This window comes from Monodon monoceros, unplaced genomic scaffold (assembly GCF_005190385.1).
Source record: "Monodon monoceros isolate NGI ecotype Baffin Bay Population unplaced genomic scaffold, NGI_Narwhal_1 Super_Scaffold_12, whole genome shotgun sequence".
Classification (NCBI taxonomy): Eukaryota; Metazoa; Chordata; class Mammalia; order Artiodactyla; family Monodontidae; genus Monodon; species Monodon monoceros.
In genome coordinates this window covers 115,412,855-115,440,542 of record NW_021703768.1, presented here as the reverse complement: position 1 = coordinate 115,440,542, position 27,688 = coordinate 115,412,855, and the positions used below count along the sequence as shown (strand labels likewise).

The window sequence follows — 27,688 nt, the reverse complement described above, 5'->3', positions numbered from 1 at the left end:
GGTGGGGTAGATTTCCTCCTGGAGGATGGGGGCCTTTCCCTTGGGTACAAAGGCTCTTGGCTGCTGCTAGGCTGTTGGCCCACAGAGAATGATCCTTTTTCTCTTTCCCAAAGAGGCTACCTACAGTCTTCTGCAGCCCTGTTCCTGGGGGGCATTCCACCTATGTGCTCCGTACCCTCTACTAGAAGGAACAATTACACTGAATTTTGGATTAATTGTTCTCTTATTTTTCTTTAGCATTTTACCATATGTGTATGTATCCCTAAACTGTCTACCTCTCTTCTTTTTCTCCTAAAAATGCCATTCACCATTGTATTCATTTTTGAGTATTGCTCTAACAAATTGCCACGAACTTAGTAGCTTAAAACGACACAATTCATATGTGGGGCCAGGGGGTATATGGGATGCCTCTGCACCTTCCACTCAGTTTTGCTGTGAACCTAAAACTGCTTTAAAGTATATATATATTTTAAAAGGGCATTAATTACTAGCATAAGGGGAGCTGGGAACTCTCTGTTCAGTCTTTGCAACTTTTTATGTAAATCTAAAATTATTCTGAAATAAAAAGTTTTCTTATAAAAACAAAAACAACCAACCACTATCTTACGGTTCTGTGGGTCAGAAGTCTGACTTGGGTCTCGCTGAGTTAAAATCATGGCTCTAGGGGAAAACCTAGGGGCCTCTAGAGGAGAATTATTTTCCTTGCCTTTCTCAGCTTCTAGAAGCTGCCCACATTCTTGGCTCGAGGGCCCCTTCCCTCCTCAAAGGCAGCAATGGTGGGTTGAGTCAGTCCCACATTTAATCATTCCAACCTGTCTCTTCTGCCTTCCTCTTCCATTTATAAAGACCCTGTGATTACACTGGGCCCACCCAGATAATCCAGGATAACCTCCACGTCTCTGGGTCAGTTGATTAGCACCCTTTATTCCTCTCTGCCGTGTAACCTAACATATTCACAGGTTCCAGGGAGTAGAGTGTAGACACCTTTGAGACATTGTTCTTCTGCCTCCTACAACCACCTTTGTGCACACCTTTGTCACATGCTTGTCCTGCCCACCATCTAAAACACTTTCATTCTTTTGGTTCTTTTTTACAAATACCTCACTCCATATTTGTCTGAGTTGTTTTCTGAACAAGTGAAAAGAATAAATACTCTTAGTTTGATCTAGTGACAGAGTTTGGACACAAAGTAACATTAAATATATTCTCTGGATGTTAAACTCTGGGCATTTATCAATACCTTCAAGTTGAACTTGAGGAGCAAGTAAGGTAATTCAGATATTACCAGTTAAGCTCCCTGTTGTTTCCAACTTTTTAAGTTGTAAAATGAACACGTTTAAAAAAAAAAAGCAGAAACTATAAATGTACAGTGTGAAAAGAATTCTAAAGCAAACATCTGTGTAAACAGTGCCCAGTTCAAGAAATAGCACATAGACAGCACCCCTTCCCCAAAGTTCCCCTCGTGGTCCTTGTCTATCACTTACCATTTCGCTTCCTCTTAGAGATAAACCACTACCCTGACTTTTATGGTAATAAGTTGCTTGCCTTTTCTTTATAGCTTTACCACCAAAGTATGTACCTCCAGACAATATAGTTGAGTCTTGTCTCATTTTAAATTATATAAAAGAGCCATACTGTATGTTTCTTTTGTATTTATTTACCTTGGGTATTATAAAATTCAGCCATGTTGTTATCTGTAGGTTTAAGTCTAGTTCACTCATTTTTTCATTGCTGTATGTATTTCATTGCATGGTCCATTCTTCTGTTGCTGGAATTTTGTGTTGTTTCCATTTTGGGGCTATCACAATCACTGTAGCTGTGAACATTTTTGCATATGTATTCTGGTACTACATGCACATAATTATCCAGGGTATATACTCAGGAGTAGAAAGGCTTAGTCAGAGTTTTTTGGTCTTCAACTTTAGTGGATCATGCTAAATTGTTTTCCTGCTGTTAGTGAATGACAGAATCTATTGCTCCACATCCTTGCTAATACTTGGTATTGTCAGACTTATTAATTTCAGCCATTCTGATGGGTATATTGTGGTGGATGTACAGTTGTATTTCATTTTAGTTTGCTTTCCCCTGGTTACTAATATGGTTGAATATTATTCATATATTTATTGGCCATTTTAATTTCCTCGTATGTGCAGAACCTATAAAAAAGGTTTCTTTTGGTGCAATTTTATATTGGATTGTCTGCATTTAAAATTTTTTATTTGATTTCTGGGAGTTCTTTATATAACATGGATAATACTCCTTTTTGGGTTGAATTCTTTGTAATTAACTTTTCCAGTTCTTTGGCTAGTGTTTTCACTCTCTTTATGGTGTCAAATAAAATGTAGTTGAATTTATTACTCGTTTCTCTATGGTATCAGAATTTGTGTTTTAAGAATCATGAAGACATCCTCCTATAATTACTTTTTCTGAAGCTTGTTTTAAAGTATTTTTATTGTGAAATATTCATATAGAAAAATGCCCAAACTTAAGATATACAGAGCTCAATAATAATTTAGTACAGACACCCATGTAACTACCACTCAAATCAAGAAATAGAACATTGTTTACAACCCAGATAACACATTCTTGCTCCTCCCTCCCAAAGGAACCACTACCATGACCTCCATGTTAATCACTTTTTGGCCTTTTTAAAATAAATAGCTTTTCCACCTCAGTATGTATCCCTAAATATGATCATTTAGTTTTTTTCTTTTTGGAAAAACACTGTTACATTTAGCTTTAATTTTAAAAAATGTAGGGAGCTAATTTTTACTTAAGATTTTTTTCAAGTATAAAGTACATATAGAGAAGCATACAAATCATAAGACAGCTGGATAAATTGTCCCTAAGTGAATATATCCATATAATCACCTCCTAAGACACAGAATATTTCCTCATAACTCCTCTCCCAATTACTGACTCCTTCCTTCCCCCAAAAGGTTTCCTTCCTTAAACAAAATCCTGAATTCTAAAACCATAGTTTAGTTTCCCTGCTTTTGAGAATTTTTTAAATGAAATCATACAGTCTTCATTTGTGTCTGGCTCCTTTCATTTAAATTATTTTTGTGGAATTCATCATGTTGTTGCTTGTAGCTATAGTTTGTTCATTTTCATTGTTGTGTAGTATCATATGGTATAAATACACAAGAATCTATCATTCATTATTCTATCATTGACAGCTACTTGAGTTTCCATTTTTTTGCCATTATGAAAAAAGCATATATGCACATTTCTAAGTATGTCTTTCAATACCTATGTGCACATATTTTATTGGGTATGTGTGACATTGATGAAGTTTAGAGTACATGTATATTTAACTAGTCTGAATATATATATTATATATATGTGTGTGTGTATATATATGTATGTATATATATAAAATATATATACTTTTAATCTTTTTAAAAAAGTTTAACTTTTCTGTGTTCTTATGTTTTAATTATGTTTGCAGTAAACAGCGTTTAACTCCATTTTAAAAATTTAGTTTGACATTTTTTGCCTTTTGAGAAGTTAATATAGTTACATTAATTGTAATCACTCAAATATTTGGATTTGTTTCTGCTAGTTTTTTACTATTTGTCCTGCTTTTAAAACTTCTTATCCTTTTTTTGAATTAAGTTCCCTCCATTTCATTTTATCCCCTGTAATCAACTGGAAGTTATACATACTGTCTTATTTATTTTAGTGATTACATAGAAATTTTGACATGCATATCTAACACAACAAATTATAAATTTAATACATTTGGCCTCCTCTAAACAGCACAAAGCCTTATAATACTTTAACTCCTTTCATCCTCTTCCAGTATATGTACAATTATTCAGTAATAGTTGAATTTAGACATTATTGCTATTATTTTATTATTATTATTATTTTTTGCTGCATTGGGTTTTTGTTGCTGTGTGCGGGCTTTCTCTAGTTGCGGCAAGCGGGGCCTACTCTTTGTTGCGGTATGTGGGCTTCTCATTGTGGTGGCTTCTCTTGTTGCGGAGCACAGGCTCTAGGCGCGCAGGCTTCAGTAGTTATGGCATGCAGGCTTCAGTAGTTGTGGCACACGAACTCTAGAGCGTAGGCTCAGTAGTTGTGGTGCACGGGCTTAAGTTGCTCGTGGGATTTTCCCGGACCAGGGATCGAACCCATGTCCCCTGCATTGGCAGGTGGATTCTTAACCACTGTGCCACCAGGGAAGTCCCATATTGCTATTATTTTGGACAGTTAGTGTTTGTTTAGATTTACAGAATGTTTACAATTTTCTTTGGTCACCATTACTTCTTGCATTTTGGAGCTTCCTTCTTGGATGACTTTCCTTTTTCCATATGTACATCCTTTGGCATGTCCTTTAATGAATATCTATTGGTAGTAAATTCTTTTTTTAAATCTGAATTTTATCTAATTTTTTCAGTTCTTATATTTTTTATCTGAAAATGTTTTTGTTTTGCTCTTATCCTTAAACTGTTTCACTGGATTTGGAGTTGATTTCTCTTAACATTTTGAATATACATTCCAATGTCTTCTGACTTCTGTTGTTGCTGTTGAAAAATCAGCTGTCAGCTAATTGTCATTTCTTTGAAGATTAATTTGTCTTTTCTTCTGCCTAATTTTAAGATCCCCTCTTTCTCTGATGTCATGAACTTTCACTATGAGGTGACTAAGTGTGGATTTCATTTAAATTTTTTGGCATAGAAATTTTTGATCTTCCAGAATTTAGAATATTTATCATCAATTCTGGAAAATGTTCAGCCATTATTTCTTTGAATACTGCCTTCCTCCATTCTATTATCTCCTTCTTGAATTTTAATTAGATATTTGTTGAATCTTACCCTATCCTTCATGCACCTCAACCTCTCATATTTTCCACTTCTTTGTCTCTCTGTGTTATATCTTGCAAATTCTTCAGATGATCTTTCAGAACACGAATTCTCCCTTCAGCTGTCAAATCTGATAGTTAACTTGTCCTTTGGGTTTCTAATCTCAATTATCATATTTTTAAAATTACTGTAGGTTCATCTGGCTCTTTTTCAAATCTGCCTGATCAATTTTTATAGTTTCTTATTTCTTCATTATCTTTATTTCCTCTAATTCCTTTAAAAATATTAAACATTCTAATGGAAAAACTGTTTCTATACTCATAACACTTTTGACACCAAAAGTGTGGGTTTTCCACACAAAACAATTCTCTAATTCTCTGCAGACATCAACTGGGTGTCCTACAATTTTAGTCAATTCTAACACTACCTGGAGTTAACACAGACTCCATAGGTTAAAGGCTCAGTCCCACAAGACTGCTCCCCTCTCTTAAGATACCAATCACAAGTAGTGGGTCCTCAAGTTACCCACACTTTTGTCTTAATTGGGTACACATCAGGGGTTCCCACGACCCTCTTCTTAAGTTTGATAATTTTCTATAATGGCTCACATAACCCAGGGAAACACTTTATTTTCTATTACTGGTTTATTATAAAGGATATTATAAAGGATGCAAATGAACAGCCAAATGAGGTACCTAGGGTGGGATCCAGAAGTGTCCTGAACTTAAGAGATTTTGTCCCTGAGAAGTCTGGGGTGTACCATTGTCCCAGCTCATTGATGCATTCACCAATCCAGAAGTTCATCAAATCTTGTTGTTCAGAGTTTTTATAGAGCTTAATTTCCAACCCTCTTCACTTCACAAGAGCTCAGGTGTAGGGTTGAAAATTGTAACCTTCTAATCCTTTGGTCTTTCTGGCATCAGCCCCATCCTGAGGCTATAGGGCCCCACCATAAATCACCTAATTAGCATAAACTCAGTGATGATGGAAAGGGACTTGTTATGAATAACATAATACAATTCTCTTATCCCTACCACTTAGGAAATTACAAGGGTTTTAGAAGCTCTGTGCCAGAAACTGTGGACAAGGACCAAATGTATATTTCTTCTTATGTCACAATATCACAAATACAATTTTTTTTTTTTTTTTTTTTTTTTGCGGTACGCGGTCCTCTCACTGTTGTGGTCTCTCCCGTTGCGGAGCACAGGCTCCGGATGCACAGGCCCAGCGGCCATGGCTCACGGGCCTAGCCGCTCCGCGGCATGTGGGATCTTCCCGGACCGGGTCACGAACCCGCGTCCTCTGCATCGGCAGGCGGACTCTCAACCACTGTGCCACCAGGGAAGCCCACAAATACACTTTCTTTATATATGATATTTGATAACTAGAATACTTGCAGTCGTTGCAGGTATTATTCTGAAGTTCATTATTTCCTTTTGTTTTTAGTGATATTTTAATATGAGATCATATTTCTATAGGAACCTTACCTGTAGGATTTTTAGAGAAGATTTACTTTTGCTTACACAAGGTGCCTGGGGCACTAAAGTGATCACCTTTATGGTTTTCAGCTCAAGGTTTTCTGGGTCACACAGGTAGTGTGAAATTCTAGCCCCCCACAATATGCTTGCAAACTTGTTTAGGAATTCTCAGAGGGGAGTTGTTTTCTTTTTTTTCTATTCCATCCACAGATAATGTGGAGACAGTCAGGTATCCTTACCTTTTCCCTCTGTAGGTCAGGTTTTTTCCTTAATCTACTACTGAGGATGTAGCCCTTCAGTTTGGGGGAGGTCTTAGTTTAGGGGAGGTTGCCAGTGTGATATATGGGCAAGATGACAGGGGCCCAGAGAATGGGGATGTCTTATTCAATCCAGATGAGGTCACAGAGGCTGCCTAGGTAAGGTGACACTTAGGACACTTAAACTGAACTCAGGCTTATTAAACAATAAATGGGAGTTTGCCATGCAATGGGCGTAATTACACTGTGTTCACCACAAGGCAAGAATCATGTCCAATGTGTACACTGCTGTGTCTCCAGAACTTAGCATAGTACTTTGCACATACTAGGTGCTCAATTAATGTACTTAAGTGTATCAATGAGTAAGAAGTATCAAAGTATTCCAAATGGAGGGAAACAATGCATATAAAGCAAATAAGAAGAAACAAATAACAAAACTTTATTAAAAATAACAAATTTGGTTAAACCAAGGGCCATTTCTTTTTTCAACAAGTGTTTTTACAATAGCTGTCTTTGGTAAGACCCTTATTTAGGATACAGACAGTGCCACACTCTAATAGGGATAATAAGACACATGCATAATAACTATAATACTTCTCCCCTGTGTACACAGTTTAGTTTCTCTCTCACTATGAAAGGCTAAAATAAGGGTATGAGGCTTCATGCTTCATAGCCTCTCTGCTGATGAGCTTGGGGATTGGGAAAACACTAATGCTTCTGCAAATCATTATACCCTTGTCTTTAGTGGAAAAGAGTAGTCAGGTGTAAATGTTTGGCAAAATGTGGTTGTAGTTTGATTGCAATCTGCAAATATTTGTGCTGTCAGTTTGCCACAGAAGGTGTGGTCCTCATGAAAGGACTTTGAGGAACCTGGCTGGTCAAATGGTATGAAGGCTCAAAAGCATAAGGCCTCTAAGGAAGAGGTAGGGTATGCAGAATGAGAAGACCTTCCTACCTGAATTTCTGGCTAAAGGGGCAGCCCATGGTATTGTAAAGGCCATAGTCTTTTCTGTTTCCTTTACATGGATATAGGGAGAGGGAAGAGGAGAAAGGGATATTAATTCTTTTTTTAAAAAAAAAATAGTAAAAGTTCCCACTGTGGAAAAAATATTTATTTAACTATAGAAATTTAATTAAGAAACCAAAACAACTTAGTCTTATAGCTGATGATCTCGTTGGCTTATACCATTGTCATACACTGAATTCTGAGTTATCAGGCCAAAAATGTGGACTTGGCAAAGATGAGAGTTACTGTCAATTGTTCCAGCTCCCCAAGCTGGATGGCACCAGTGGCTGTGTGAGTGAATACAGAAGTTGAAATCAACGTCATGTTAACTTTGGTTCCATTCCGAAAACATTCTATTCCAGAGATATGTAAGATGAAGCTTTTTTAGGGCAGAGATCATGGTTACATCCCCTAATACAGTGCCTGGTTCTTAATAGTTGCTCAGGAAATATGTGGTGAATAAATAAATGCACAAAGGTTACCCTGGGTTGCAAAGATCAGAACAGTATTTGCCATTATTTTGGAGGTTGGCGTGGGATTCGTACACCCTGGAACAGTTTCTTCTCTTTGCAGCTAGTATTATTTTTTTTGTTTATGAAGAACAAGCATTCTTGCACACTGGCACAATGGTCCTGGGGAAAGTGACACAGACAGATTTCCACTGCATTCCTCAGAAGACCCAGCAATACCACTCTCTGATGGTGAGTGTCTCTTTATCAGAAGATTTAAATTTGAGGGGTTTAGTCTTTTCTTTTTTGCCAGTAGTGGTGAGTACTTCAAGAACAAAAAAATGAATTGGCCAAGTTTGATTGAATTGGATAGCATTTTACTGCTCTGCAGGAGTCAGGGTAGTTACAACCTCATCTCCCTGTGCAGCAGTTTTTCCCACACACAAAACTGCAAGTATCTTCTCATCCTTATCTACATTTATGTCTAATTCTATTAGTGGGCACTGTAAATATATTTCTAATTAGGGAGGAGGTATGCTTGTGTTTATTGTAATTCCCAAGGTACAAAAGATGTTAAAAATAGTATCAAGAGTTTGGGAGTTTTTGGTGGTTCTTAGTTTTCACTTAAAAATAAATAGACAAGTATTTAGCAACTTCTGCCAAGAAAAATTTCCACATAGGGCCTCATCCCTAGCAATAAAAACCCAGATATGGCAGCAAAACATTTCCAGATACTTCTTTAGGTCTCTGAAAGCAGTATAGGGGAGAGGAGTAAAAAAATTATAGTATACAGGTTATAAAACACTTTATGCATGCCAATTCATTTCAGTATTATTTTTCCTATTTCTCCAATGGGGACTCTAAGGTACATTTAGGTTAAGTACCTTGACCAGAGTCACATAGCTAGTATGTGACAGGGCTAGAACTCAAATGTAGGTTTTCTTATTACAAGTTCAGTGTTCTTATTCCAAGCCCAACATTCATAAGTTTTGAATGTTTGTTGTGTCTATTTTCCTTTCTCAGTAATAGTGTTGATGGGATGTGGGGGAGGTGATGGGATATGTCTTTTTGGCTCTTGCTGGCTACTGTGGCTCCAGTGTCTTATGAACATTGTACTAAAAAAGATAATAGCAGCCTTGACTGAACAAAAATTAATCTATATGCTAGTACTTAAATAGCCTTGGTCAGAGATGAGATCAGTAAGGGTGAGGAGGACAGCTAAATAATGAAAGTTTCCTTATTGATGGCACAAGAGATGGGCCCAACATTCTACTACAACTGAAAGAGCTGAATTCAATCAAACTAATCTAGGTAGGGTTGCGGGGTGGGGTGGGCAGGAAAGAAGTCCATTTGCATTCTCTTTGAATAATAAGGGTATCTGTTGTAAAGTGACTACAGAGACAGCTACTCCCTGACTTCAAGTCTCATCCCAGTGACACTGGTGACCCTGGGGAGGCACACATGCTGAAGTCTTCCCTAGTATCTAGGACATGGTATGGGGTTGTAGCAAAGATATTTCTTTTATGGTGATTTGACCTAGGACTTGACTTCTGAGAAGCATAAAGCCTCTGCTCAGACAAACTGGGTAAAATGTTTGTTTCCCTGGGCTATGAAAGTCATCTTGCAAAGAAATAACTAAAAAATCTCACCTCAAGTAATAATTTTCCTGGCAGGCCTCACCTCCAGAAGTCTTAGAAATATACCAGTCACTTCTCACCCTGCCCAAACAGCTATCTGAAATGCTGTTTCTAACACATAGTTATATATTAAATTGTGACCTCTACATCTACTGGTAAAGCATTTGTAGGAAGAATGAAGAAAAAGTGATGTAATTTTAAAGTATTCTCTTAGTGACTCCCAAATGTAGAAATTCTATTTGTTACAAGATATTAAATCTGAAGTTACATTATCAGCCAGATAATTCTTTGTTGTGGGGAGGGCTGCCCTGTACATTGCAGGATGTTTAGCAGCATCCTTGACCCCTACCTGCTGGATGCCAATAGTACCTCCTGAGTTTTGACAACCAAAAATGTCTTCAGACTTGGCCATAAAAATTATCTCCAGTTGAGAACTATGTTTTAACCAAAGCACCAAGATATTACAGAAAAAAAAGACTCCCCCCCCCCAAAAAAAACTCTAGGGCTTCCCTGGTGGCTCAGTGGTTGAGAGTCCGCCTGCCAATGCAGGGGACACGGGTTCATGCCCCAGTCCGGGAAGATCCCACATGCCGCGGAGCGACTGGGCCCATGAGCCATGGCCGCTGAGCCTGCGCGTCCGGAGCCTGTGCTCCGCAACGGGAGAGGCCACAACAGTGAGAGGCCCGTGTACAGCAAAAAAACTCTAACTAAAGTGAGTTCTGAAATGGACTATCCCTAGAAATGAGAGGATTTAGGCAAAATCAGGTAGATAACTAACTCTAAAAACTCACAAGTTATAAAAGGTCAGGTGAGAATTACTGAGGAGTATTTCTTTGGAGACTGTTGCTGGTATGCTGTGATTCTTACCACAGCCACTTGCCTGCCTCTTACCTCAAGCCTAGTGAGAGGAACCTTCAGTGGAACTACTCAGAGTACTTGTACTTGGGATGTGTCTCTTGCAGTTAAAGGGGCACAGAGGACTTGCGTCTGTTTCCTGCCTGAAAAATATAGAAGACAAGACAGGCTGGCAGCTGTTCTGGCAGCAGGGCAGAGGAATGCTGAAGCTGCCTGCACTGGGATTGGCCTATATTCCCAAGTTTCTTTGGGCAAGAAGTGGATGAGAGCTTCGTGTGGACCAGGTGTGGATAATATAGAGCTGCCGCTAGCCTAAACACCATCAGAAAAAAAGGTCTCCCTCGGCCAGACACTTCACTTCCGTCTGTTGGAAAATAATCTCACTAATTTAGTTTGGACAAAACACTTTACTGCCACCTGCTGGAATACTGTCAAAATAAATATACAAATCCACATGGGTGATGTGCATGGCAGGCACTCCCTAGGGTATGGAGTGCATAACCTTGCACAATGTGGGGTGGTCCCAGAGCCACTTACAAATGGGCCACTGTGAGAGCTACCTTAGATTCTATCTGACAGGTCCTTACTGAGAAAAACAGGTTTCAAGAGGTAAGAAGTTGGAGGTGGACCACCAGATTCTTAGGGACTGAAAGAGTAAAAAAACTGCCAGAATAAAATGCTTTTGCTCAGACCAACCAAGGTTACTATGGGTGAGAAACCACCGAAGAATGGGGATGGTGGTGGGTTCTGAAAACCTTAAAAGCATCCATCTGAAAAAAAGGCAGCTTTAAACATCTACCAGGCCGAGTGTGAAACCATCACATGGAAGTAAAAGTTACAAATTTTCCTGCTCCCCTTTCTTTTCCTCTCTCTCCACCCATTTGGCTCTGGTTGGTAAGCTGGGAGAAAACAAGAAAGACCAGGCATGATGCCTCTCCAGGGCAAGCAGTTAGCCAACTGTCCCAAGCTGGTGAAGAGGGAAGTTTCACTCTTTCTGATTCAACAACCATAGGACTTTCTATTCCTAATAGAGACCACAGAATTCATGGAATCTATCTGAGTCAGGTACATGACACATTGGCTCTACTGTATAGGTAATGTATAGGTAATGTACAGGGATGAGGAAATTAAAAAATAAAGGTTTTTTGTTTTGTTTTTTGTTTTGTTTTTAAATTTTAAAATTATACCCCTGAATCCTGTATGTTGAACATACTGGTTACATATTATAAAGCAGGATCTGGAAAAGATATCTTCCAAGGATATGTTTTTGAGTTTTACAGGAGAAAATGTTATTTGAATCAATTCATTTGTTGAGAGCCCATACTTTGGGAGTAGGGCACATAAATGCAAGGGAGTCTCTGTCGTCTGGGTGCTTACAGTCTTGGGTTTCATACTCAGAGTAATGTAACTATTACTGTCAGTTATGTCAGCAAGAGCCTGTGTTGCATAGGCAGGGCAGGTTCACAAGGGTTTTTACTCTAATGATTTCCTTTCATGATATTTTTACTCGCTTATGATTAAGCTTTAGAAGTGACATGTTGCCCCTGTTCTTCAAGCATGGAATCACAGGTAAAGCTTCTATTTAAGACGTTTAAAGAGAGGTGCAAGGCTAAATGCATAGGTTGCGTCTTGATTGGGCTGCTTTGAAACCAGAGTCTGTCTGGTCCTCAGTTTGGCAGATTCAGACACTTACATTTCACTTTATTCAGGCTTAATCAGGCTCTGAGAATTTAATTTGGGTAAAACAACTTTATAATTCAACCCAATGAACAGAAGCTGATTTATGAACCATGATGTGAATGTGAGAAAAACTGTATTGCTAGTATAACTGGTACCAGTCATGTGCTTTGGACAATTGCTTCTTACTGCGTGTGTTGATTTAATTGAGAGCCCTTGAGCGATGGGAAGACTACGTGATAAGTGTGGAATCAGAGCATGGGTCTTTGTATGTTCTTAAATGATATCTAGAATTTAAGTTTACTAGGATATAAACTCACTGACAGGGATCTTATTTGCTGATATGTCCTAAGAGACTAGAACATGGTAAGCGTTCAATAAGTATTTGTTGAGTGAGGGACTGAATCTGAACTAAGTTTTTTTAAACTGTTCTGATAATGGATGGGTATTGGTCCCGGTCATTAGAATCAGTAGCCCCTCTCCTAGACAGAATGCGAGCCCACAGTACATTCTTATTCAGATTCTGCTGGTTCTAGACTCTTAATGGACCCCATCCGTCTCTTATGACAGCATCAACTGGGCATGTGATACTTAAGTTACAGATGATTTATTTTACTCTCTCTGATGAAATTTGGGAGCCACCCTGACCTCTGTAACACATTTACAGATCATCTCATAAGGTGACTTTTCTTTTCTTTTCTTTCTTTCTTTTTTTTGGGGGGGGGTAAGTTTTATCCCAAGTTCTATGAGGGTTCTTGTCTTACATTTTCCGGGTTTCTGACTTCCAGCTCAGGCAGGTAGGGGACAACTGAACTGTGGTAGTTTATATTTTTACAGACACCCAGAGTTCTTTGTGCAGGTGTGGATCTATCTACCCTCCATCAAGGAGTCTAAAGGCAGAACACTGCGTTTTACTCAATGGAAGATCTCAAAGCCCTTAACAAACTAAAGCAAAAAACGAGATTGTATGAATATTCATACCTTTGTGAACGCGTGGGAGCTGCACGGTCGGTCTGGGTGGCTATGCAAGCAAGTACAGACACCCCAGGCTCAGAGAGCTCCTCATTCTTTCTGCCTTTCAGCTCTGCCTCTGAAATTCTGGTTTTGTATAGGAAGCTCTGTAAGCATATAGCCCGTTGACTTACATTTTCCCAGATGCTTTCGGCACCAGAGGCATCTATGTTCTCTCTAGAGTCTAGGTCTTGTCCTTAGGTGAAGTGGAAGGGTGGGGGCGGACAGGGTCCCCCATCTAACCTCCGTCGCTGAGAATGGGAACGTGACTCACCGCTTCAGTCTGCCCGGAGGTTTCTGTTAAGATCTCGGGCTCCTCACCTAGATAACGGCACCCGGGTTTTTCTGGCATCCTGCAGGTGGGCATGCTCCCTCCGCAGAGACCAGGAGTGACCTCGGGCTGCCGGATTTGACCTTCATGACACCTACGTCCTCTCCCCACTTTCCTCTATCTTCTTTTCAACATCCCCAGACTGAGGACCCCCAGACACCTCCCTCAGGCCCGCGCCCTGCTTCTCACATCCTAACTCAGGGAACCAAATTTGGGGTGGGAGAAGCCCGGCGTCTCTAAAGCCCACGGACTCCAGGGCTGCGGCCGCGGGGCTTTGGGGGAGGCCCGCCCTAGCTACGCGCTCGCCCCGTCCCCGCCCGCGGGCCCGCCCCTCCCCTCCCACGTACGTCACGTCCGGCCCAGCCCCTGCCAGCCCTCCGCCCTCCGCCCTCCGCCCTCCGCCCTCCGCTCTCCTCTCGCTCCCCGTTAAGGAGGCTCTGCGCCTCAGCTACAGCCTCCGTCTCTGCTCCCGCCCCATCCTCCGCGTCTCTGCCGCCGCCACCGCCGGGGGCATCCGGGGGTCGCCTAACGGGCTGGCCCTGCGCCACAGTCGTCGCTTCAGCCTCCCGCCAGTGGCGGCCACAAGAAGAAGCTCGCTGGCCGCGGAGCCACTTGGGGCCTCAGTTCTCGCCCTCTTTCAGTTGCCGCGGGTTCTGGAGAAGCGGCCGCGGCCGGGGAACTGGGCATCGAGGTTCCAACGGTAGGTGAACGGGCGGGTACTGCGCATGCGCTGGTCCCTGTAGCCGCGGCCCTCCCCCTTCTGCCTCCCCCCAGCTCCGTGTCCCACCCGCGCCGGCTTCAAGGGCTTTGCACCTCGGGGTGCGGGGGATCCCAGGCAGTGCCGTTGTAGATGCGGCATTCCATAGAGAGGGCCCCCTTTCTCCTAGAGCAAGAGAAGGTGAAGATGTGCCCCTGGCAGCCAGGGGGTGTGGCAGTCTTCGATTTTTTCAGCCGCTGCAGTGCGCGTGAGCGGGTGTGCCTTCTCACCTAGCTCCCCCAAAGTAGAAAGCACAGCTCCCCACCCTTGTTTACCAGCCTCCCCTGCACACCGGACCTGCGCCGCCTCCCTGCCCTTTTCCTCAAAGCTGGGCAGTGAAGTTGATGCAGAAAAAAAAAAGTGTGGTTTAATCTGGGCTCAACTGCGCCTCTTTTTAAGATCACGTGAGATGAGTGGTTGCTGACTTCCTTAGATCGTTCAGAGAATATAGCCAAAATTGGGCTGTTGGTGCACTGGGGACTTGTCTAGAATGCATTCTGCATAGGCCAGGCTAGAGAGGGTACAGCGCTGTTTCAGATGAGGCGCCTGGTTTCCGAGATAAGGTATTAGGAAATTGAATCAGTTGGCACACTTGCCCAGTGGGAAATTGGTAAACTTTAATTAAAAAATCAATTAAAAATCAAACTGACTTTTAGAAAGGCATTTCGTTCGGCTCCCCATTATGCCGTCTAATCAATGAAAAAAGTACCTAAGATTGGGCACTTACCTTATTTTCAAGTTGATGATAATCTAAAAATGGCAACCGGAACCACAGTAATGCAGATTATGAACATTAAGTAGCTGAGATGCACTTACTTTTAAAAGTGGACATTAAAGGATGGTTTTGAATTATTGACTTTCTGGGTTAATGTGAGGCTGTGTCTTCAACTTTCCTTTTTGTAACCTTGCATGCAATACTTGTTGGCCTGGGTGTCTCTCAGGTACTGCATTTAGTAAGTGCGTACTAGCTGAATGGAATTGAATGAACTGGTTATTATTTGTATATCTATCGGGAGCTCCTTCTTACTTTCTTAATCTCTGCTGCTTTTAAAATTTGGGCAGTATTTTAAATAATTTAATTGTGTTACCAGTTAGGGATCTGGAACACATCTTAAATGCTTGGAAAGATGTAGAAAGGCTTATCAGTGTTACAAAATTCTTCCTTAGGTGAAGTAAATGTTACATTGTGTATGTGTTTTTAACTGTATATGTAGTGTTTTATTTATTAATATGAGTGTATAGAATTCTGTTATTTTCTCTATCTTTAAAATTTGTATTTATTTAAAAAATTAATAGGCAATTTTAAAAAATTTTTATTTTTTGCCGTTCACGGGCCTCTCACTGTTGTGGCCTCTCCCGTTGCGGAGCACAGGCTCCGGACGCGCAGGCACAGAGGCCATGGCTCACGGGCCTAGCCGCTCTGCGGCATGTGGGATCTTCCCGGACCGGGGCACGAACCCGTGTCCCCCGCATCGGCAGGCGGACTCTCAACCACTGCACTACCAAGGAAGCCCTAGGCAATTTTTAGAGAAGTTTTAGGTTCACAAAAACATCAGGAAGTACAGAGTTACCACATATCTCCTCCCCCACTGCATGCAATTTTCCCTCTTTTTTATATCTTGTATTAGTATGAAGTGTGTTTTTATTAGAATGCCATTGTTTTAGGACAGAGAAAATGACTGAAATGGATATATTGTGACTTGTCAGTTTTTCCCCATCAATAAAATGACAGCTACTGTTATTATCATTTCTGAATAACCTCAGTCTGTGCATGGCTCCCCTTTGTTGTACCCTGACCTTAGTATTGGGAAACATAATAGGATAAATTGTAGCTATACTTTGAAAAAAATTGTGATAAATATACATAACATAAAATTTACAATTTTAACCATTTTTAAGTGTACAGTTCAGTGGCATTAAGTACATTCACCGTGTTGTGCAACCGTTGCCACTGTCCATTTCCAGAACTTTTTCATCATCCCAAACAGAAACTCATAGACGGCAATTCCCCATTCCCTCTTCCTCCTAGCACGTGGTAACCTCTATTCTACTTTCTGTCTCTATAATTTGCCTATTCTAGGTACCTCATATAGGTGGAATCATATAGCATTTGTCCTTTTGTGTTTGGCATATTTCATTTAGTTCATTTTCAGGGTTCATTCATATTGTAGCGTGTATCAGAATTTCCTTCCTTTTTAAGATTGAATAATGTATTCCATTGTGTGTATATACAACATTTAGTTTATCTGTTCATCTCTTGATGGATATTTGGATGTTTCCACATTTTGGCTTTTGTGAATAATGCTGCTATGAACTTTGGTGTACAGGTATCTGTTTGAGTCCTTGCTTTCGATTCTTTTGGGTACATACCTAGGAGTGGAATTGCCGGTAATTCTGTGTTTAACTTTTTGAGGAACATCTAAACTGTTTTCCAGGTCTGCTGCACCATTTTACATTTCCATTAGCAATGCACAAGGGTTCCAGTTTCTCTACATCTCCCCAACAATTGTTACTTCCCTTTGTTTGTTGGTTTGTTTGATAATAGGCATCCTAATGGGGGTGAACAGATATCTCATTGTGGTTTTGATTTGCATGTCCCTAAGAGTGATGCTGCACATCTTTCATTTGTGTATCTTCTTTGGAGAAATGTCTGTTTAAGCCCTTTGCTCAGTTTTTAAATTGGTTTTTGTTTCTTTGTTGTTGAGTTACTTTCAAAAAAAAGTTACTTTAAAAAGTTATTTTGTATGTGCATTAAATCTTTTATCTGAAAACCTTATTGGTTCTTAAAATGAATGCAATACTGAAATTTAAAAAATAGAAATTGGGGTAAATTCCCTGGCAGTTCAGCGGTTAGGGCTCCGCACTTCCATTACAGGGGGTATGGGTTCGATCCCTGGTTGGGAACTACCTGCATGCCACGCAGTGCGCTAAAAAAATTAAAATAAATAAATAAACAAATAAATAGATAGAAATTGAAATTTTCTGTTTTACACATAGGTAAACAACAGAGATTTTACATCTGAAAAAGGTTTCCAATTATTTAGTAAGTCACACTGTATTAAGCTCTCAATTAGGTATATATCAATACCGAGAACTTATTTCCATAACCTCAGCATTACAAAGGGGCACGCATTAAATGAAGATCCTATCCTCACCAATGAGTAAGATTAATGCTCCTGAACTTTCCTTTGTTTATAAAGTATTTTGTTAACATGGCTAGGAGCAGAGGAGGGGATTACTGGATGGAGAAAAAGGAAGTGTAGTATGTACACATGAACTTGACCTGAATCAGTGTTCTCCAAGTGGCGCAGAAGGCCAATATGTGAGGAGGTTCACTTTGGGGCCTTATAGAAGAGCCAATTTGATTGGACATGGAAATAATGAAGGATTTTTGGAATGGAATGTAATAAAGGCAGGTTTAATGCACCACATCATACTCACATGAGATATTAATGGTAATGGCATTAAGAGTAACTCATTATCAGATTTATTTATTCATTCACTGGATATTTTTCTCCTTCTAAATGTCAGAGATACATGAAGGAGCAAAACCCAAGCAGTTACTTGGTGATGGTTTCATAACTGTAGATTTACTAGACATTAAATTATACACTTGAAAAGAGTGAATTTTATGATATGTAAATTATACCTTAATAAAGCTGCTTTAAAAAAAAAACAAAACCCACTAGTGGACTTTAAGGAACTTATACTCTGTTGGGAGAAAGAAACTTTAAACAAACACAGAAAGGACTATATAATTAAACTTGTGATGAATGTTTTGGAGCCAAGGAATAACATGTCCTAAGAAAAATTGACAGGGGATATCATTAGGTTGGATGGGTTGGAGAAGGCCCCTCCAAGAATGGGACTTAAGTAAGAGCGGAAGATGAGTAGGAGGAAGTGAGGGGGAGAGTGTTTGAGGCAGATGAACCAGCATGTATAAAAGTCTTAGGTTGAGGAAGATGCAGTGGCTTGACAAGATAATTTAATGAAATTTATTGGATTTCTACTAGAGAAGGAAATACCCTGAATCTTTTCAGACAGGTTTTTACCTAGTTTTAGTGTATATTTTCTTTTTCTTTTGTATATGATGTATAATGATTCTTATATTTTTGGTTTTAAACAGTTTTCAGAGAGATGTCTGTCTGGTTTCTATTGCCCTTTTCTGGAATAGAAAAATAGAAAAACTTGAGTTGTTTACTTATTCTTAAAATATGTATTTTTGCTTTTATGTATCAAGCTGCTTCCCATGTAATTTAAAAGTAAAAATAAAACTGAAAAACACTTGTTGATTGACATAGTAGGTGCTTAATATTTAGGGGGAAGGGTGGGAGGAGGTTCTTTTTGGACACCAGTCATAGTGGATTAAAAATTTGGAAAGGTGAAAGAGCTCAAATTTAGGATCAGATAAGGTGAGAGAATTTTTATAGGAAAAGCAGACCATATAGTGGTTCATTATAGAATCACTTTTGAAACTAATGATTTCAAAAGATATATATTTTTTATGTTAAGGAGTATTCTAGTGTTTGAATAATGATTTTTGATTAGCAAGTACAGAATATTTAAGTGTTTTATGAATCACCTTTACGAAGTATCGTTTCATACATTTCAGTGAAATTTCAAACAATATTTTCAGTTTTGGTTGTAGTCATTGTTGCCTGAAAGAGCATCAGCCTAAAGGGCAGCAGACTTAGAGTTCTACTCACTAGTTTATTGACCTACTCACTAGTTAAGTGACTTTAAACCAGTTTCTTCAGCTCTCTGAGATTTTTTTTGTTTCTTTTCTGAGAAAAAGTGATAATCTGCCATGCTTATCTCACAGGGGATGGTTGTGAGGATTCAGTTGGATAGTGAACTGGAAAGTATACCAGAAATGATAGCATCATTTCAGATACTGGAGTTCTGCTGTTGTGTAGTGTTCTCAACCCAGGAAATAAAGATGAAATCATATTTTTTGCTCTCAAAGTTTATAATCAAGTGGAAAAGACAGATACAAAAAATAAGTATAGTCAGTGCTTTTTTGTTCATTTCCCAGGTTCCTTTTTTTCCCCCCAGCGCAGTTTTTACACAGTCAGTGCAAAAAGAGAATGTTGTTCTCTCAAGGGACCCATTTGACTAGAACAAGTTGTGGAATTACCTCCAATGGTAAAAAGAAAAAAGAAAAAAAAAAAGTGTATTGTAGTTTTGTATTAAAGAACAATAAGAAATGATATGCTAGTCTTCTTAAGACTGTACTCATTAGTAGGCCCTAGGTGAGCACGTTTTCAATGGAGAAACATGAAAGGTGAAAAGTTACCAGAATAGAGGAGTCTTGAAGAGTCAACTAAATATACACTAAAATATACACAAAATTGAGATTATATGCATGCATATAATTGACTGGAATATGTGCTCTCTTTACGTATATATGCTTTCTCAGGTATTTTGTGTTGCCCTCTAAATTGTGGAGCTGGTTTTTTTGGGGGGGGCAGTCATTGTGTTGGTACTTAGTGGGAAGAGCTAATTTAACACATAACTCACTTTGACTTAATAGAAGATCATGCTAGAGTAGTGACCAGTGACCTTGGAGTGAATGTGGGGTAAAGGAACCTGTTGGGAGCCAGCTTGCTCCAGCACATTACAAGCTTACCCTTTCATCAGGAGACAGCATTTAAAGTGTCACCTTTTCTTATACTTTCATGAGTTAGATTAAACATCCCTCTACCACTCTTACCTGTTTTTCATGCACTGATATGTGAACCTTCTAAAACTCTACATCTGACCGATGAATATCTCAAAAGGTCATCCTTCATCCTTTGGGGAAGTTTATCTACCTTGGAGACTAACTTTAGGTACATTATGGTTTCCTTGGCTTTTTTTTTTTTTTTTTTGCAGTATGCGGGCCTCTCACTGTTGTGGCTTCTTCCGTTGCGGAGCACAGGCTCCGGACGCGCAGGCTCAGCGGCCATGGCTCATGGGCCTAGCCCCTCCGTGGCATGTGGGATCTTCCCGGACTGGGGCACGAACCCGTGTCCCCTGCATCGGCAGATGGACTCTCAACCACTGCGCCACCAGGGAAGCCCTCCTTGGCTATTTGAATCAGAATTGTGGCTGATTTACAAGTAAATGTGAGAGGAGTTCTTTTTGCCTTTGTAATACTGCTTTTTATTGTTCTGGTTTCTTAAGACTTAAGTTACTGTCATTAGAAAGATTTGCAGTTAGATCCAGCAGCATTTACAAATATTGAAGTTTAGCTCAGTGACTTGAGGCTCACAGTACATGTAAAACGGGAATAGTGCCTGCCTCATAGCATTCTTGTAGGTATGAGAAATAACTTGTGAAGTACTTACAGGTATTCCATAAATCATAGTTCCTTTCCATAATTTTTTAAAAATTATCGTTGATTTACAATATGATTTGTTTTTAATATTATTTATAATATTATTATTATTATACATTCCAGATGTACAACATAGTGTTTCAATATTTTTATAGATTATACTCCATTTAAAGTTGTTATAGGGGCTTCCCTGGTGGCGCAGTGGTTAAGAATCTGCCACCTGCTAATGCAGGGGACATGGGTTCGAGCTCTGGTCCGGGAAGATCCCACATGCCGCAGAGCAACTAAGCCTGTGCGCCACAACTACTGAGCCTGTGCCCTAGAGCCTGCGAGACACAACTACTGAGCCCACGTGCTGCAACTACTGAAGCCCGCGTGCCTAGAGACTGTGCTCCGCAACAAGAGAAGCCACTTCAATGAGAAGCCTGTGCACTGCAATGAAGAGTAGCCCCAGCTTGAAGCAACCAGAGAAAGCATGCGTGCAGCAACGAAGACCCAATGCAGCCAAAAATAAATAAATAAATAAAGTTGTTATAAAGTGCTTTCCTTTCTTGATTTGATTATCTTTGGTTATTGCTGGGAGTAGATATGGCAGCCACTTTTGATGTTTTTTGTTTTTTTTAAACATCTTTATTGGAGTATAATTGTTTTACAATGTTGTGTTAGTTTCTGCTGTGTAACAAAGTGAATCTGCTATACATATACATATATCCCCATATCCCCTCCCTCTTGCATCTCCCTCCCACCCTCCCTATCCCACCCCTCTAGGTGGTCACAAAGCACGGAGCTGATCTCCCTGTGCTATGCGGCTGCTTCCCATTAGCTAGCTATTTTACATTTGGTAGTGTATATATGTACCATGTATATATAGAAGTGTATTTATTTAGTTTTTAATCACTTAAGGATGTGTTCTCCTCTTGTTAATCTTCTTAAATTTGAATAGTCAGTGTTATTTGCTTCTTATTTATGTCTTTAATCAACATATATTTTATTTTATTTATTTATTTTGTTGCGTCGGGTCTTTGTTGCGACAGCTGGGCTCCTTAGTTGCGGCATGCATGTGGGATCTAACCCAGATCGCCTGCATTGGGAGCACAGTGTCTTAACCACTGTGCCACCAGGGAAGTCCCTCAACATACATTTTAAACATTAAATTATGTGTTAGGGATTGTATGAGGCAATACAAAGATGATACAGAGGTGTTACAAAGATGAAATGACAGGGTTCCTACCTACAAGGATCCTCTCTTTTGAAAAAGACATTTTTAGATTCTATGGGATGTTTGCTAAAAAGGTAAGAGATAACTTAGGAGCAAAAGGAAGGAGAACTGTCTGCTTCAGGAAGTCAGGGAAGGTTTGACAGAGGAAGCTGGAGTTGAGACTTGATGGTGGATGGAAGTTTGGTGAACAAGATGGAATTGGACATGGTGTTGAGTTAGGGCTCCAAGACAGAAAACAATGTGCACAGCTTGGGAGATGTGGATTGTGAATTTCAAGTAGTTAAGTATTGTTGGAGAGTAGAGTGAGGTGTAGGAGTGGCAGGGAAGAAGATTTTACTGGTAGGTGAAGTACTTGTACACCACGTAATAGAGTTTGCAGTTTACTGTGTACGTCAGAGGTTCTTAAAACTTTGTATGTATTGTAATCACCCAAAGAGCTTATTAAACATACAGAGAGCCCAGGCCAGGCTCTCATGGATGCTAGATTGAGGTTGTGGCTGTATATTGAATATCTGTATATTGAACAAAACTTTCCCCATCCCCAGATGAAGTTAGGAAACCAGTGCTGTAGGTCACTGGTCTCAAAAGTGAGGTGCTGGCACTTTGAATGGGCAGGATGACCTATAAAAATGTGTGTGTAGGTGGAGGAATAAAATTTATGTTTCTACTTATTTTTTATTTTATTTATTTTTAAAATAAATTTATTTATTTATATATTTTTGGCTGAGTTGGGTCTTTGTTGCTGCACGTGGGCTTTCTCTAGTTCTGGCGAGTGGGGGCTACTCTTCGTTGCGCTGTGCGGGCTTCTCATTGCAGTGGCTTCTCTTGTTGCGGAGCACGGGCTCTAGGCTTCAGTAGTTGTGGCTTACGGGCTCTAGAGCACAGGCTCAGTAGTTGTGGCGCATGGGCTTAGTTGCTCCGTGGCATGTGAGATCTTCCCGGACCAGGGCTCGAACCTGTGTCACTTGCATTGGCAGGCGGATTCTTAACCGTTGTGCCACCAGGGAAGCCCTGTTTCTGTTTATTTTTAATGTTCGATTTTTTTTTCTTTTGCCACGCCATGAGGCATGTGGGATCTTAGTTCTCCAACCAGGGATCCAACCCGTGCCCCTTGCAGTGGAGCCCTAATCACTGCCAGGACTGCCAGGGATTTGTTAAAATGTTATTTTTCTGTATGTTTATTATGTGCATAATATACTAGGGTATTCGCTATTCTGCTTTAGATATACACATACATATATGACAGGTATGCGCATAATCTTTTTCCTGTTCAAAAAATTTAGAGCCCAGGGCTCTAGGCATTGGAAAACAGTTGAGGAATTTTGTGCAGGGGAATTCAGGTTAGATTTGATGAGGATATCAGTGAGGAGAATAGATAAAGGGACTTAGTTACAGGGGATTTTATCTCTCTTTGGCTTTATTACTTTTGTTTTGCTTTGAAAGCTTGAAATCATGGGAGTTTATAAAATAATTGACTGTGGCCATGAAACCCTTGCCTGAATACTTTGCATAAAAGAGGGATAAGTGAGCTGTCTCAAGGTGAAATGTTTTGTTTAGTGAGTTGCAATTTGCAAAATATATGTGCTGTATCTAGTACCATGATTTGGGGAGTGTAGTTATACAAAATATACTTGATTCATTGCTCACTGTAGTTTTGTGGAATCACCATGGAGGAGGATTGGTCCCTCAAGAAGTATGTTAAAGTGCGCACAGATGAACAAATCCTCAGGCACAGGGGTAATAATTGTTGTGATAAATACTTTATAATCTTTTTTTTGTTTTTTAAGGCAAAGAAATTCCTCAACTTTTGAGTATTAGAGCTTGCTTTAAAAACTTTCTAGTCCTGGGACCTCCCTGGTGGCGCAGTGGTTAAGAATCCATCTGCCAGTGCAGGGGATACAGGTTCGAGCCCTGGTCTGGGAGCATCCCACATGCCGTGGAGCAGTTAAGCCTGTGCGCTGCAACTACTGAGCCTGCACTCTAGAGCCCGCGGGCCACAACTGGTGAGCCCGCATGCCACAACTACTGAAGCCTGCATGCCCTAGAGCCTGTGCTCCATAGCAAGAGAAACCACCGCAAGGAGAAGCCCGCGCACTGCAACGAAGAGTGGCCCCCGCTCACTGCAACTAGAGAGGGCCTGTGCGCAGCAATGAAGACCAAACGCAGCCATAAATACATACACACATACGTACATACATACATACCAACGTAGCCATAAATACATACATACATAAATAAATACCAACGCCGCCATAAATACATACATACATACATATATAAATAAATAAGCAAGCAAGCAAACTTTCTAGTCCTGAATTCTCTTTTAGTTATATATATTTTGATAAATTACTTAAGGCCAAAGTCAATACGAATTTATTTTTTAACTTTTAATTTTATGTTGCAGTATAGTTGTTTAACACTGTTGTGTTAGTTTCAGGTGTAGAGCAAAGTGATTCACTTATACATATACTTGTATCTATTCTTTTTCAAATGAATTTAATAGTAGATGTAAATGACTTGGTATTTTCCTGATCATAGTAGCATCTATGGGCATTTGACAGATAAGTTTATATGCTGTTGAGATGTTTGTTTAACTTTTCTGTTTGCTTGGTACTGTTAAGGATTCAGACAGATTGATGCCTTGTCAGTTTCTCAGGCCAGGAGGGAACCACAGATTTAGCATACTGGCAAATTTTGTATTACCATCCTTGTTCAGTCAGAATGAAAGAAGTGCCTTTTCCTTTGTTTGATAAATTGCTTAGAGCTTATTAATGAAAAGATGAATGTATGGAGCAGGGGTACATTATCTCTGTTCCTAAAGTTTACCATCTTTATTGAGACTCAGCTCCCTCTTGGCTTTTCCCTCTTTTTATACTAGTGATAGCGCTTTCTTTGTTTTTGTTTTGTTTTAGCAATTTTTAAAAAAGTATTTATTTATTTGGCTGCGCTGGGTCTTAGTTGCGGCATGCGAACTCTTAGTCTTGGCATATGAACTCCATTAGTTGCAGCATGTGGGATCTAGTTCTCTGACCGGGGATCAAACCCAGGCCCCCAGCATTGGGAGTGTGGAGTCTTAGCCACTGGACTACTAGGGAAGTCCTGTTTTAGCGATCATTGATGATTGAGGTAGCTCTTTTAAACTTTTCTGTGTGAATTGTATCCCTATTTTGTCAAAAGCATTTTGGGCAAAAGTGACTTTTCTTTTTCCTTTCTATTCAGTTTGAAGGTAGAACAATTTTACATGAAAGTGATAATTTAGTTTTGCAGGTACCCCTCTTACCACAGGTTGTTTTATTTGTAAAATGATCAAAGTTTACTAGTATAGTGCAGATCTACTCTTTTTTTTTTTTTTTTTTTGCTTTACGTGGGCCTCTCACTGTTGTGGCCTCTCTCATTGCGGAGCACAGGCTCCGGACGCACAGGCCCAGCGGCCATGGCTCACGGGACCAGCCGCTCCGCGGCATGTGGGATCCTCCCGGACCGGGGCACGAACCTGTGTCTCCTGCATCGGCAGGCGGACTCTCAACCATTGCGCCACCAGGGAAGACCCAGATCTACTCTTATTACCATTATACTGTTTTGTAAAATTATTTGCTCTGAGAAGACTTTCAGCTAGTGTTAAAATTTATAAAGTCTTCAGCGTTTTATTCTTTTTTTTTTTTTTTTAGTTATGCTGTATAGAAATTGTAGTAATTTCTGGATGTGCTAGATAGCATAGAAGGGCCAAACAGGATTGGTTCTTGAAATGTGGTTAAAAAAATATTATATTTTTGGGGACTTCCCTGGTGGTCCAGTGGCTAAGACTCCGCCTCCCAATGCAGGGGGCCCGGGTTTGATCCCGGATCAGGAAACTAGATCTCATGTGCCGCAACTAACGATCCTGCGTGCTGCAACTAAAGGATCCCGTGTGCAGCAAACAAATCCCGCGTACTGCAACTATAAATAAATAAATAAATAGTTAAAAAAACCACAACAAATACATTTAAAAAAAAAGAAATATTTTATTTTCCTTTTGTGGATGGAAAAGCATATTTTAAAATATATTTTATAATAAAAATAGTTTAATATTCAATAGTTAATCTATTAAAATGATGCTATGCCTTTATTCATGTGAGTTTTCTCTTTTTAATTTTTTCTGCTTTATTGAAGTGTAATTTATATACAATCACATTCACCAATTTAAAATGTTTAGTTTAATAAGTTTTGACAAGTGTATTAAGCATGTAACCACCACTACCACAATCATGACATAGAACATTTCCATCACCCCCAAAAGTTCTCAGTGCTTTTAAATTTTCTCATCAGTGAAATGAATATAATGAAAGTATGTACTTCCATAGGATTGTTGTAAGGATTAAATGAATTAATATATTTAAAGCCCTTAAGGTAGTTCCTGGCTCAGTAATAGCTCAGTTAATGCTATCTACTGTTATCCGTGGTTTTGATGTTGGTGTTATATCCTTTAAAAAAAACTGTCACTACTAATTTTATTAGATACTTAAGACTTTTCTTTTTAAACACATTTTAAAATTTATTTTATTTATTTGTTTTTGGCTGTGTTGGGTCTTCGTTGCTGCATGTGGGCTTTCTCTAGTTGCAGTGAGTGGGGGCTACTCTTCGTTGCGGTGTGCGGGCTTCTCATTGCTGTGGCTTCTCTTGTTGCGGAGCACGGGCCCTAGAGTTCAAGGGCTTCAGTAGTTGTGGTGCCTGGGCTCAGTAGTTGTGGCTCACAGGCTCTAGAGTGCAGGCTCAGTAGTTGTGGTGCACGGGCTTTGTTGCTCCGCGGCACATTGGATCTTCTGGAATTAGGGCTCGAACCCGTGTCCCCTGCATTGGCAGGCAGATTCTTAACCACTGCACCACCAGGAAGTCCTGATACTTAAGACTTAAAGATTCTTTGCTGTTAAGAAAGGTGTGTTTGTTGCTGTCATGTATATCAGCGGTCCCCAACCTTTTTGGCACCAGGGACCGGTTTCGTGGAAGACAATTTTTCCATGGTGCGGGGGTGGGTATGGTTCAGGCGGTAATGTGAGCGATGAGGGTATAGTTCAGGAGGTAATGTGAGCAATGGGGAGCAGTGGCAAGCGGCAAATGAAGCTTCGCTCGCTCGGCTGCCACTCACCTCCTGCTGTGTGGCCTGGTTCCTAACCAGGGTTGGGGACCCCTGATATATATGTACATGTAACCATATGTATATGAATGGAGTGTAGAAGTATTTTGAGCCTTCGCAGAACTCAGGTTGATAGCTAGTATACGAAGGTACACTTTCCTGAATGTTCCCATTAGTCAGCTTATTGATAATTGGTATTTAATTGCATTATTTTTTATCACTCTTGTCTCATGGTAAAGTATGTGATATAAAATTCAAAATGGTTTCTTATTTGTTGTCAGTACCACCATGCTAGGCAACCGTCACTTGTATTTAAAATGATTTTGCTGTTTTGATTTATAATAAAATTATGCTTTCAGAAATCCTTGGTTATTTTGAAAGTCTGCACATTGTATTCTCTTGTGTCAAGCCTTTAATTAACTGCTTTGTTTGCATATTATTGACTGTATCTGTTCAGACATTTCATCAGATCTCTTTGGCATATTTTTCTGTGGTACCTGACCTGCTGCTATTTTCTTTTCCATTTTTCTTTTCTTCAAAAATGGGATATTGTAGTTTAGATGTTGCATTAGTTTTCTAGGGCTTCCATGATAAATTACTAAAAATGGGGTGACTCTAGAATAGTAGAAAAATTTCTCACACAGATCAGGGGGCCAGAAGTCTAAAATCAAGGTGTGGGCAGGGTCATGCTCCTTCTGAAGGGAGAATTCTTCCTTGACTCTTCCATCTTTTGGTGGCTCCTGGCATTTCTTGTCTTTTGACAGCATAACTCAA

General features: G+C 39.9%; 1 protein-coding gene across 6 annotated transcripts in view; it reads left to right on the top strand.

The window, feature by feature from the left end:
- The first annotated feature begins 13,906 nt into the window (after window positions 1-13,906).
- The window catches only part of FAM13B (family with sequence similarity 13 member B), an 86,670-nt gene continuing 72,888 nt past the window's right edge, over window positions 13,907-27,688 (top strand). For all 6 annotated transcript variants that reach the window (XM_029216973.1, XM_029216972.1, XM_029216970.1 and 3 more), the window contains exon 1: window positions 13,907-14,209. The gene's annotated coding sequence lies outside the window, so the exon portion shown is untranslated. The remainder of the gene's footprint in view (window positions 14,210-27,688) is intronic.